At 61.5% G+C, this 11,655-nt stretch overlaps 1 protein-coding gene across 1 annotated transcript in view; it reads left to right on the top strand.

Moving 5' to 3' along the window:
* Nucleotides 1–14: 14 nt before the first annotated feature.
* CARS (cysteinyl-tRNA synthetase) overlaps nucleotides 15–11,655 on the top strand; it is a 48,722-nt gene continuing 37,081 nt past the window's right edge. Inside the window, exon 1 of the mRNA XM_008050968.2 lies at nucleotides 15–24. The gene's annotated coding sequence lies outside the window, so the exon portion shown is untranslated. The remainder of the gene's footprint in view (nucleotides 25–11,655) is intronic.

Here is an 11,655-nt window from a genome sequence, read left to right as displayed (position 1 = left end):
TGGCGGGGTCCTCCGGGGAGCAGGGTGAGCGGCGCGGCCGGACCGGGCCTGGCGGGGGCGCGGCGTCGGGGGGTGTCCGGGTCCGAGGGGCGACTGGTGTCCGGGTCCGCGTCTGAGGGTCCGTGGACACTTGGGTCCGAGGGGACAGGGGATGCCCGCGTCCCGTGTACAAGGGGCCGGTGGATGCCCGGGTCCCGCTCCGAGCGTCCGTGGATGCTTGGGTGTCCGGGTCCGAGGGGACAGTGGGTCTCTGGGATCCTGCGTCCTACGGACAGAGGATGCCCGGGTCTGGGGTCCTGGGTACGAGGATCAGTGGATATTTGGGTCCCGGGTCCGAGTGGGCAGTGGAAACCTGGGATCCTGCGTCCTACGGACGGAGGATGCCCGGGTCTGCGGTCCTGGGTACGAGGGTCCGTGGATATTTGGGTCCCGGGTCCGAGGGGACAGTGGATGCCTGGGATCCTGCGTCCTACGGACAGAGGATGGCCGGGTCTGGGGTCCTGGGTACGAGGATCAGTGGATATTTGGATCCCGGGTCCGAGGGGACAGTGGATGCCTGGGATCCTGCGTCCTACGGACAGAGGATGGCCGGGTCTGGGGTCCTGGGTACGAGGATCAGTGGATATTTGGATCCCGGGTCCGAGGGGACAGTGGATGCCTGGGATCCTGCGTCCTACGGACAGAGGATGCCCGGATCTGTGGTCCTCGGTACGAAGTTCAGTGACTATTTGGGTCCCGGGTGCAAGGGGACAGTGGATGCCTGGGTCCCGTGTCCGAGGTGACAGTGAATACTTGGGATCCTGTGTCCTAGGGACAGAGGATGCTCGGGTCTGGGGTCCTGCGTCTGAGGGTCAGTGGATGCCTGGCACCCGTGTCCAAGGGGCAAAGGAGCCCCGGGTCTAGGTCCTGGGCATAAGGGTCAGTGGACACTTGCGTCCCGGGTTGTAGGATCGGTGAATGTCCGGGTCCCGGGTCCGAGGTTGGCCACTTGGACCTCAGCGCAGGGGCTGCCGAGACCCCTCCGGGCTGGAGTGCAAACCCCGTGGTTCCCAGGTCCTGCCAAGGCCCTCCCCAGTCTCAGTTTCCCCATCGGTTTCAGCTGAGGTCCCCTCGCCTCTGCCCACGCCCCTCCCACCAGACTGGACTCTTGGGAGAGGCGATGCCCAGGGTGGTTGAGGATTTCTGCCCCAACCGGGCATTGCTTTGGAGTTGGTGAGGCCGCCTGAGGTTGGCCCTTGGGGGAAACAGGGCAGGGGAGTTGGCGTGGGCACTTGAAAGGGCCGGGCTGTCCAGGGCTTTCATCTCCCCAGCCGCCCCCGCTGCCGCCACTGGGTCAGAGTGTCACTTTTTTGGCACCCAGGAGGGTCCCCGTGACTCAGTCAGCACTGGGGAGACCTGCCAGAGCAGGGGTCTTTTCTCACTGTCTCTGGGCTGGGCTTTGCATGCTGGAAAGAGTAGAGGCAGCTGGGGACCAGCTCCCAAGAGAGCGTTCCTGACTTTTAATTCTCTGGTTTTAAATGACCTAGTTTTAACTCTCCTGGCAAACACTAGCTGCCGGTTCTTCTAGGACACTTCCAGCCCCTGCCTACCGTTTAGTTGTGGCAAGATTTCTTGACGTCTTGTGGCGCCCTGTGCTCCTGAGGGCTTGCTGGGTTCTAGGTACCTCTGAGCACCTGGGCAACCTGGAGACGAGGGGGCTTCCAGGTGACAGGGCTGCTCATCATGGCACAGGGTGACTGTCCTGCGCCTGGTGGCAAGGGTAGCCTCCTTCCAGGCTCGCCGCCTTCCCCTACCTGCCTTCCCCAACCTGCATGCCTGGATTCCAGCGTGTCTCCACCCACAGCCAGGAGGCCCTCAGAAGTCCACCCACACGCCTGTAAAATAAAAATAGCAGGTGGTAATCATCCCTGACTCTGGGGCCAGCCTGGCAGGGCCAGAGTCCCAGCTCTGCCTCTTTGTCACAGCAAAGCAGGAATGAAGGTATCAGGCATGGTCTGGGCTACTCCATGGGAAGGACTCAGGGCAGGGCCGGGCATACGATGCCCACCTTGTCTCTGTCGGAAACTAGGTCCGGGCCCGGCAGCTGTGGCCTGTAAGCCCAGCCCTGTGGGAGGCCGAGGTGGGAGGATTGCTCCAGCCCAAGCATTCGAGACCCATCTGGGCAACAGAGTGAAGCCCTCATCCCCAAAAAAAAATTTAAAAGCTAACCGGGTATGGTGGCACACGCCTGTACTCCCACCCGGGAGACTGAGAAGGAAGGATCGCCTCAGCCCAGGAGGTCGAGGCTGCAGTGAGTCGTGATCAAGTCACTGCACTCCAGCCTGAGTGAGACCCCAACTCAAAACAAACAAACCACAAAAAAACCTTAAAAAAAAACTAGATCCCGCTTTTTTCCCTCTTTTTGTTCCTTTTTAATAAAAGCGTGTTAATTGGTTCATTTGTGAACGTCAGTGACATGATGGGTTTTTGTATCCTGAAGCTGCTTCAGCAACTGTAGGTTCCAGGGTACTTATGAGCTTGCTGTGTGGGCTGGGGTGACCCCTCTGGCTGGCTGCAGATGGTGGTGTCCTCCGTTCTGAACCTGTGGGCTGCGCCCCCGCCAGCGCCCCTTCTGCCCCCGAGTGCAGCCTGCCCGGGGCTCCCCTCAAGGGTCGGAATAGAGTCCGCCCTCCAGGAGACGAGGCAGGACACCATGGGACAGCCATAAGTAACCGTCTCTCCCTGCCTTCAGGGAGACCCCTTCCAGACCATTCTCAACTGGCCAGGACCATCTGTGTCCTCTCGCGAACCTCTTGGGCTACGGTTTCTCCTCTGTGGTCTGGAAGGTGCGAGCCCGTGCCCTGCTAGAGCCCACCTGTCTCAGAAGGGCGAGTGTTATTTCTGAGACTTCTGGGACTTAACACATGCCTGCTGGCCAGCTGCTGAATTAATGAGACTTGCGGTTGAATGGCCTACACGGTTCCCGTAGGGTCTTCATGCTCATCCGGCCAGCACTCTGCAGCTTGGCGGCGTCAGACCCTGCTCTGAGGCCTCCATGTCTCCTGCATCCCCGCCCTTTGCAGGCCATTCCCATCCGGCCCTTCCATGCCGGTGAGGACCGGAGGCTCAGAACAGTCGAGAATGTGTCCGGCCTCCCCCCTGGCCGAGGCAGAGCCAGACCCCCTAAGCTCGCACGGCGCCCCCTCTGGCCACCCCCAGAGTCACCTGGGCTCCTGTCACCCAGCGAGGGAAGGCAGACAGGATAAAGCTGAGCAGCCTGGTGTGTCCCCGAAGGAGACACGAGAGGATGCACTGACCAAGGGCAGCCAGGGGTCAAGGGTCACGTTTCCAGAGTTTAAACGCCCTTGGGTGGGATGAGGCCATTTCTGGCGCTGGTGCAGCACTTCGCGTGGCAGTGGCCATGGTGGTGGTGGTGCCCTCTGATCACGCCCGCTCATCTCCACGTGTGAGGAATATTGGATACCCCTGGCAACCAGCAGCCTCCTTCCCTGCAAGGAAGCAGATGGAGGTGCCATTCCCAGGGTGAGAGGGGCTTGGGGACCCTGGACGGGTGACAGCCAGACAGCAGGGGTGGGTGCCCAGGAGCCAGGGTATCTCTCCTGTGGGAGAAGGCTCTGGATGCTGGAAGCAGGCGGCATTGCCTCCAAGGGCTGAGGGCAGGGGCTCTGCAGGGGGCGTGTCCTGGTGCCCTTTCTGAAGGCCACGTGGGTGGGTAGGGGTGCAGGAGCAACTGGAAGGTGGCAGGGAGCCCAGGGCTGTGTGCGCAGAAGGATGGGTGTTGCTGGGTCACCCCGAGATGGGACCCAGTGGGACCTCAGCGGGGATGGGGTCAGTGAACAGAGGGCCAGGTACTTGGGGTACAGGCCCACTGTAGAGGGGCTGGGCTCAGAGGCTCACCCTGCCCACAGGGATTCCCCCACGCTGGAGTTTGCGAGCCCTGGGGCAGCACTAGAACCCAGAAAGCCATGAGCCTGCCTGGGCCACCAGGGTTCCTGATTTGGCAGGTCTCAGGGCAGGAATGAGACTCCAGAGAAGCCCCCAGGGCTGGGAGTGAAGCCGAGAGACCCCAAGGGAGGGTGAGGCAGAAACTCTGGGGAGTTTGTATGTTGATGGGAGCGGGAGGGAGCCACAGTCCTAGGGGGGCAGTCAGGCAGGGGTTCATCTGGCACAAATTGGATCCCACCTGTGGGAGTGGCTGGTGGACTCCACGTGGTGTTGGGAGACATTATGGAAGACTCCAGCTCCGCAGACCGATCGTCACCACCCACCTTGGGGCACTCCGTGACCAGAGGGTGTCTGTCCTTGGATGTGGTTGTGGACTGGTTTGCAGGGTCACCCTGCAGTGGCCTTTGTGCTCCCACAGGCAGCGTTGGCACGGTGTGTGCCGGCTCCGTGGCCAGGGTCCCGAAGGGCGTGAGTCTGCTTGGACACGCTGTCATCAGGTCTCGGTGTTGGACGGGTGGACCACGGTCTTTCCCAAACCCATGAACCCTTGAGAGCTGACCCGTCTGCTTCCTTGAATCACACAGCAGGACAGAGGGCCCTGGTTACCCAGAGGACTTTGTCCCTGTGCGCCCCTGCATGGCACCTTTCTGTCTGGGCCCCTCTCCACGTGTGGGCTCTGTCCCTTTGATGGTCTGGGCTGCCCTAGATGGCACATTTAAAGAGGAGTGTGTGATCCCGGGTAGCGTCCTCCAGGACACTTCAGGGTGACTCGGCTGGTGCAGTAACACTAATCATACAGGACAATGATGGCAATGATGATGTGGTAATGATGGTGAGACTGACCGGGTGCTGACTCTGCCAGGCGGCCTTCAACGTTGACAGGTGTAATTGGGTTTAATGGCCCACAGCTTTACCAGGCATGTGTTGTTTATGGGTGTGTTCTGCCATGAGAGCGCTGGCAGCCGTGAGAGCGCAGTGTGGTGCCCAGGCCTTGCGGGTGCGAGAAGGCTGGCAGGGAGCGTGTCTGCGGTGCCCCAAGTTCCTAGGCTGCCTCCTCAGCACTTGAAAACCATTGCAGGCTCAGTGGCTCAACCTGTCATCCCAGCACTTTGGGAGACTGAGGCAAGTGGATTGCCAGAGCCCGCAGGTTCCACACCAACCTGGGCCACTTGGCGAGACCTCATCTCTACAATAAATCAAAAAATAAAAAATTGGCCAGGTGTGGTACCTCATGCCTGTAGTTCCGGCTACTTGAAAGGCTGAGGTGGAATGATCGCTGGAGCCCAGCAGGCCAACTCTGGGGTGGCCGTGAGCATGCCACTACACTCCAGCCTGGGTGACAGAGTGAGACTCCAACGCGAAAGAAAGAAAACCATTGCAGTTGCAGTCACTAGAACATTCTGTTTTTCTCCCATTAAAAATAGCCTGTGAGCCGGGCTCGGTGGCTCAGCCTGTAATCCTGTGCCTTTGGGAGGCTGAGGTGAGTGGATTGCCTGAGACCGCGGGTTTGAGACCTGCCTGGGCAGCAAGACCTCATCTCTACAATAAATCAAAAAATTAGCCGGGCGTGGTAGCGCGTGCCTGTAGTTCCGGCTACTGGGAAGGCTGAGGCGGAAGGATCGCCAGAGCCCAGTTGGTCGAAGCTGTGGTGGCCGGGAGTGGCCACTACCCTCCAGTCTGGGCGACAGAGTGAGACTCCAACTCAAAAAAAAAAAAAAAAAATTGCCTGTGATCCCAGCACTTAGGGAGACCGAAGCAGGAGGATTGCCTGAGTCTGGGAGTTCGAGACCAGCCTGGGCAACTTGGCGAGCCCTCATCTCTACAATAAATCAAAAATTAGCGAGGCATGGTGGCAACTGTAGTCCTCGCTACTCAGGAGGCTGAGGTGGGAGAATCGCCTGAGCCCAGCAGGTCGAGGCTGCAGTGAGCCGTGATCGTGCCACTGCCCTCCAGCCTGGATGACAGGGGCCATCGTGAAGGGATAGGCTCAAGGTGGGTAAGGTGGGGACCCCGGGTTGGCTGCGGTGTCACCAAGGGCACTAGGACACCTTGCGCGTCTTGGCTGAGGGTTGTGCCTCAGCTCTGGGCATGACTGTTGGGGGGTCCCGGCTTGCTGGGTCAGGTGCGTGTTGAGCATGGCCTGCATGTGGTCATCCGGGGAGGCTTTCCCACGCAGCACTCACACATTTGCTGCAGAGGAAGAGGAGGGGAGAGGTAGTGGGCCAACCCCTGGCGCCCTGGAGGCTGGGCCCTGGCGGGTGAGGAGCGCCCAGCGAGGAGTCCAGGGTGCTGTGCCTGGGAAGCGCCCGTCTTCGTGGACCCTGCTGTGCTCAGGAAGCGCCCATCATAGCCTGACGTGAGGGGTCCCCCTCAGCAGACACAAGAGTTGGAGGGCCTGTGCGCTCTGGCTGTGTGCCAGGCAGGAGACACAGAGGCCAGAGACGCGCACTGGCCCTTGCCCTCCATTATCCGCACACAGTCTCGGGCTCAGGCTCAGCTGCAGCTCTGCTCACGGCTCTGGCCCAGCTTCCTTCCCCTGGCCTGGGGCCTGGGACCACCCACCTGCCGGACCCCTGCTCTGGGGGGCGGGACCTGGGGACAGTGTCCCCATGTTGAAGGAATCACTGCAGACACTCCCAAGAGTGGGAGAAGGATGTCCTTCCCTGACTCATGTCAGCAGTGGGGATCTGTGCTGCGTTCAGTTTCCAGAGGTGACATTCAGTTCAGAGGTGACTAGGATTTATTTATTTATTTATTTTTGAGTTGGAGTCTCACTCTGTCGCCCAGACTAGAGGGTAGTGGCCACTCCCGGCCACCGCAGCCTCGACCTGCTGGGCTCTGGCGATCCTTCCGCCTCAGCCTTCCAAGTAGCTGGAACTACAGGTGCGCGCTACCACGCCCGGCTCATTTTTTGATTTATTGTGACTGGGATTTAAAGGGAGGATGAAAAAAGGGAAGGGAGGGGCCGACGGGGCTGGTCAGCTGAGCACGTGGGCCAGCCATGTGGCTGGCAGGTACGGGAGCCGAGGTTGCGCCCTCGTCCTGGTGGTGACGTTGTAGGGGGTCCCCAAGAGACATGCCCGGCTTGTGGGGGTGCATTCTCATCACCGCATGTTCCCAGGAGGGGTTCAGGCCTGCGGCAAGGCGACTGAGCGGGCGGGTCTCCTGGCAGCCCTGGCTTTCTCATGTGGGCCCTTTAAGGGCGGCTGGGTCCTTCTGGGTCTTGACCTCGAGCCTGGAAGCCGCGCTAGGGCTGTGGCCCCAGTGCAGGTGTGTGAAGGGCAGGACACTGCTACAGAAGAGGGCTCGGGTTGTGGGGTTTTTGTGTGGTTTGTTTTTGAGCCAGGTGTCCCTGTGCTGCCCAGGCTTCTCGTGCAGTTTTTAAAATCGAGGTGAAATTCACTTAGCAGGACTTCCTCGGTGGGCGGTGATGCCGTGATCACGTGGCTTCCCAGGGCAAGGCCTGTCCATTGCCCTTCCACGTGCTGACCCCTGCGATTTCCCCAAAGGTGGGAAACTGGACTGCAGAATTTGTGGGGTAGGGGGTACTGCGTTTGTGCTTTCCCCAATATTAAATAATTAAAATTTCAAAGAATTAGCAGGCATGGCAGCGTATGCCTGTCATCCCAGCTGATCAGGAGGCTGGGGCGGCAGGATTGCATGAGCCCAGAAGGTGGAGGCTGTGGTGAGCTGTGATTGTGCCACTGCATTCCAGTCTGGGTGACAGAGGGAGACCCTGTCTCGCTCAGGAAAAGAAGTGCGTACCATAAAATTAACCACGCTGAAGTGCACAGCTCAGCAGCACTTGGTGCGTTTGTGAAACTGGGCCGCCCCCCCACCTCGGACTCCAGCACACCCTCATCCCCCACGGAGACCCGCCCCGGGAAGCCCTTAACCCCCAACCCCACAGCAGCAGTCCACGGCCGCCCAGCTAGCCTGTCCTGGACAGGTGACATCGGGAAAGGTTTGGCCCGTCTTCTGGGCTCTGCATCCTCTGCCTCCTGCCTGGCGCCCGCCTGTGCCCTCTGTCTTTACAGCCCCCTACCACAGGTCCAATCTGAACCTTAGTGACGAGGCTGCCAGGGCACGGGTCCTGCACGAGCACCTCAGCACAGGTAGGTACATCCAAGCGCCCTTGCTGTCCCGGGTGGACGTGGACACCTTCGGGTAGCTCTCGGCTCTGCCCACCGACCCTGGCTCTTCCATGTGGTTCGGGCACATGGAAGCCAGCCTGGGCGGCCCCTGTGACAAAGGCCAGCCCTGGGGCCCCAACAAGTGAGTGCCGTGGGTTCCTGGATCCCAGGCTCTCCACAGGATGAACTGGCAGGGACGCCCCCACGAGCTGCACCTGTGTCTCAGCGAGTGGCCTGGGGGCAGGTCCTGTGCTCCTGGAGGTCAGGATAGAGGCACATGGGGAGCAAGACAGCCCCACTGGGATGGCAGAGTCAGGCGTGTGGCCAGTGCGTGTGGGGCCACGGGACCCAGGCCCAGCCTTGCGACTTTCAACTTGCACATGCCTGCTCTGACTTGACTTTGTCTTTTTTATTTTTCTGTAAGATGGCAGTGTGTGTCTAGTTTAGACTGTTACATCTGCAGGCTGGTGACTGGCCCTGAACTTAAGAAGATCAGTCGGCCTCTTCTTGTGAGATGAAACTGGCTCGAGTGACCCTGGCTGGGTGGCTTGGGGGAGATACCTCTGGGGAGTCTCGGGGCACAGTGCATTTCTCTGGGGCATCCAGGGCGCTCTGTTCCATCTCCCACAGGTCCTGTGGATCCCCCTGTGGCTGTGGGCACCCCCCCATGTGGGGTGGTCTTGGATTGTCTGCTGGGGGTCCCTGTTATGCTTGGCATTCTCTTGGGGCTTTTCCACACCCCCACGGGGACAGAACGTGGCACATGTCCCCCACCTCTGCCATGGGTCAGGCCTCTAACAGGTCCGCCATTTCCACTGGACAGAGGTGGGGACGTGGAATCTCCCTGGGAGTGGGTGGGGGGCGTTCTGTCTTGGGGGGCTGCCCCTGTAACCGATGCCCTTCCTCAGCATGGGGCGGGCCTGCTTCTGTGTGGGCCTTGACCTCCCAGTGCCATTCCTGGTGGCTGTCCAGTGTGGTCACCCAGGGACAGCTGTACTGTCAGGTGCCTTGTCTCCAAGGGCTCAGGGGTCAGGTTGTCCCCCACTGTGCCCTGCCCCAGCCCAGCCTGAGGGGGTGAGATCAGGGAGGGTGGCGTGGGATCAAGGAGGGTGGGGTGGGCCTGGTGCCCCCACGCTGCGTGGCCTGTCCTGTCCTGTCCTGTTGTGGGGACTTGCTGAGAGAGCGATGGAGACACACGCCACCGCCCATGCCGTGAGGCGGGGCTTTGCTCCTGCAAACACCCTTCAGCCTACACAGAGGAGGCCACTCAAGGCACAGAGCTGGGCGGGCTGAGGTGGCACCAGTAGGTTGTCTTGCCGCCTCCAGGTTCTAAGTCCCCTGGTCACCTGGGTGCCCAAGAGGCTGCCAGGGTCCACGTGTGTTGGGAGTGAGGGGTGTCAGGCCAGGGGCCCTTGAGCCGGGGGCACGGGGAAGGGGCCGAAGGAGGGGTGGGACTGTCCCTGTGCACCCTCAGGGCCAGCGTTCGCCGTGTGCCTGGGATGGCAGTGGCTGCGGGTCTGCCTCCACATAGCTGTGAGAATCGGAGCCGCTGCCCTGGATGGCAGCGCCCTCTCCCCTTCAACATGTGCCCCCGCCCAGGACACGCACCCCTCCTCCCATCACCCTTCCCTCTCTGCTGGCCAGACGCTAGTCTGCCATGCCATGTCCAGCCTCGGTATGCCCACCGTCCCCAGCCCGTCCCACCATGTGCCCTCTGTGTCCTTTCTCTGAGACCACGGGCCTCAGCAGGCCAAGGGGTCCTGTCTGCCACGGCTCTGCTTAGCCCTCGGCCGTTGCTGTGAGGCCAGACCCCTGCCCAGGGCCTGCCCCACCAGCCCCCTCGGTCTCTTCTCCGCCCCTCCTCCATGGCATTGGCTCCGCAGGGTCTCAGGGTCTTGACTTGCAGGGTGCTCCTTGCCTGCGGGGCTCACTGGTCTGCCCGCTGCCTCCCCAGCCCCTGGGAGGGCGTGTGGGTCTTTTGGGTGCCCGGGCCATGGCGGCAGGCCTCGGGGGTTCAGTGGGAGTTCGGCGGCACCCCTCCGCAGGCGGCTGCCCTCCTTCCTTCCCTCCTGTTTCTCCGTGGCTTGCGAACGCCCTCCCTGCGGCTGAGGGGCGCCTGCCCCAGGACTACCGGCTGCACCTGGTCTCTCCCTCCGTCCTCTACCCCCAGCTTCCCATCCCATTTCAAGAGGCTCGGAGGGCCGGGCTCGGTGCCTCTGCCTGTCATCCCAGCACTCTGGGAGGCCAAGGCGAGTGGATTGCCTGAGCCTGCCGGTTCGAGACCCACCTAGGCAACTTGGCCAGACCTCGTCTCTACAATAAATCAAAAAAATTTAGTCGAGCGTGATACCACCATGCCTGTAGTTCCGGCTGCTTGGAAGGCTGAGGCGGAAGGATTGCCGGAGCCCAGCAGGTCCAGGCTGCGGGGGCCGGGAGCGGCCACTGCACTCCACTCTGGGTGACAGAGTGAGACTCCAACTCAAGAAAAGGAAAAAAAGGAGCCTCGGAGGTGACGTGCAGCTGGCTCTTACTGTTGGTCCTCTTGGGTCCAGGACCTTGTTTCTCCATGGTGTCCACGTGCCCCAGATGGGTCCTGGCCCAGGGCGGGAGCAGGGACGTGTCTGGGCTGAGGGAGCATGAGCTGGTCATGTCGGAGGGTGCTGGATGGCCAGCTGTGGCCATGGCCCGGCTTTCCTGACAAGCTCTCGGTCCTGTGAACCCAGCCCCTCCCACACAACCTCACGGCTGCAACTCTGGGCAGCGTCCGCAGCCGAGATGACAGGGGCATCCTGGTCGCAGGGGTACAAGGGTCCTCGTGAGTGAGGAGAAAGGACCCTGAGCCAACAGACTGGATGTGTCCCGTTGCTGAGTGAGGTTTCGCTTCAAGGGCGTGGGGGCTTTTGGAGCAAACACACAAGGCTGTGCCGGCATTAGTGAGCACCGAGAGTTTGATTTGGACTGGGGTTTTCCAGGCGTTGGGATCTGTGGCCCCTGTGACTGCTGGGTCTCACGTGGCATGGGCACTCTGCCTGGCACCGGCTGTCGGCCCTCCCATCTGCCTACGCTCCCCTCCCCACTAGGCACACATGGCACGGCCACCCTCCTCCTTCTGCTCGGCCTTTTAGTTACCGCATCCCCCGTCCTGGTCCTGGCCCATGTGGCCGGAGCCAGGGCAGGGGCCCAGGAGCTGGCCGGGGTCCAGAACGGACCTCTCCCGGCTCTTCGGTGGCCATGGCATGTCGTGATCTGCTGGTCGCTCTCAACAGGGATTCGGCGAGGCTGGTGCAGGTCTCCATGTTGGCAGACCCTCGGCCTGGAGGGGAGGCCCGCTCAGGAGGACGGGGGTCGGAGAGGATGGTGCTGCGTGTGTCCATCCCTAGGCCTCTCATGCCTCCCGGGCCAGGTGCCAAACCGGGGCCCAGGGTGTACAGCGAGCATGGCGCGGAGCCAGGCTCTGTGGGAAGAGTGGGAGGGAAGCTAGATTCCTCCAGCAGGAAGTGGGCAGGGCAGGCGTGGTGCCGCCTGGAAAGCTGTCTGGTGGGCTCCTCTGCATGCGTGTCAGGGTGAGGCTGCAGGG

This window comes from Carlito syrichta, unplaced genomic scaffold (genome assembly GCF_000164805.1).
Source record: "Carlito syrichta isolate Samal-C Ts95f unplaced genomic scaffold, Tarsius_syrichta-2.0.1 Scaffold154673, whole genome shotgun sequence".
Taxonomy (NCBI): domain Eukaryota; kingdom Metazoa; phylum Chordata; class Mammalia; order Primates; family Tarsiidae; genus Carlito; species Carlito syrichta.
This window is presented reverse-complemented; position numbering and strand designations above follow the sequence as displayed.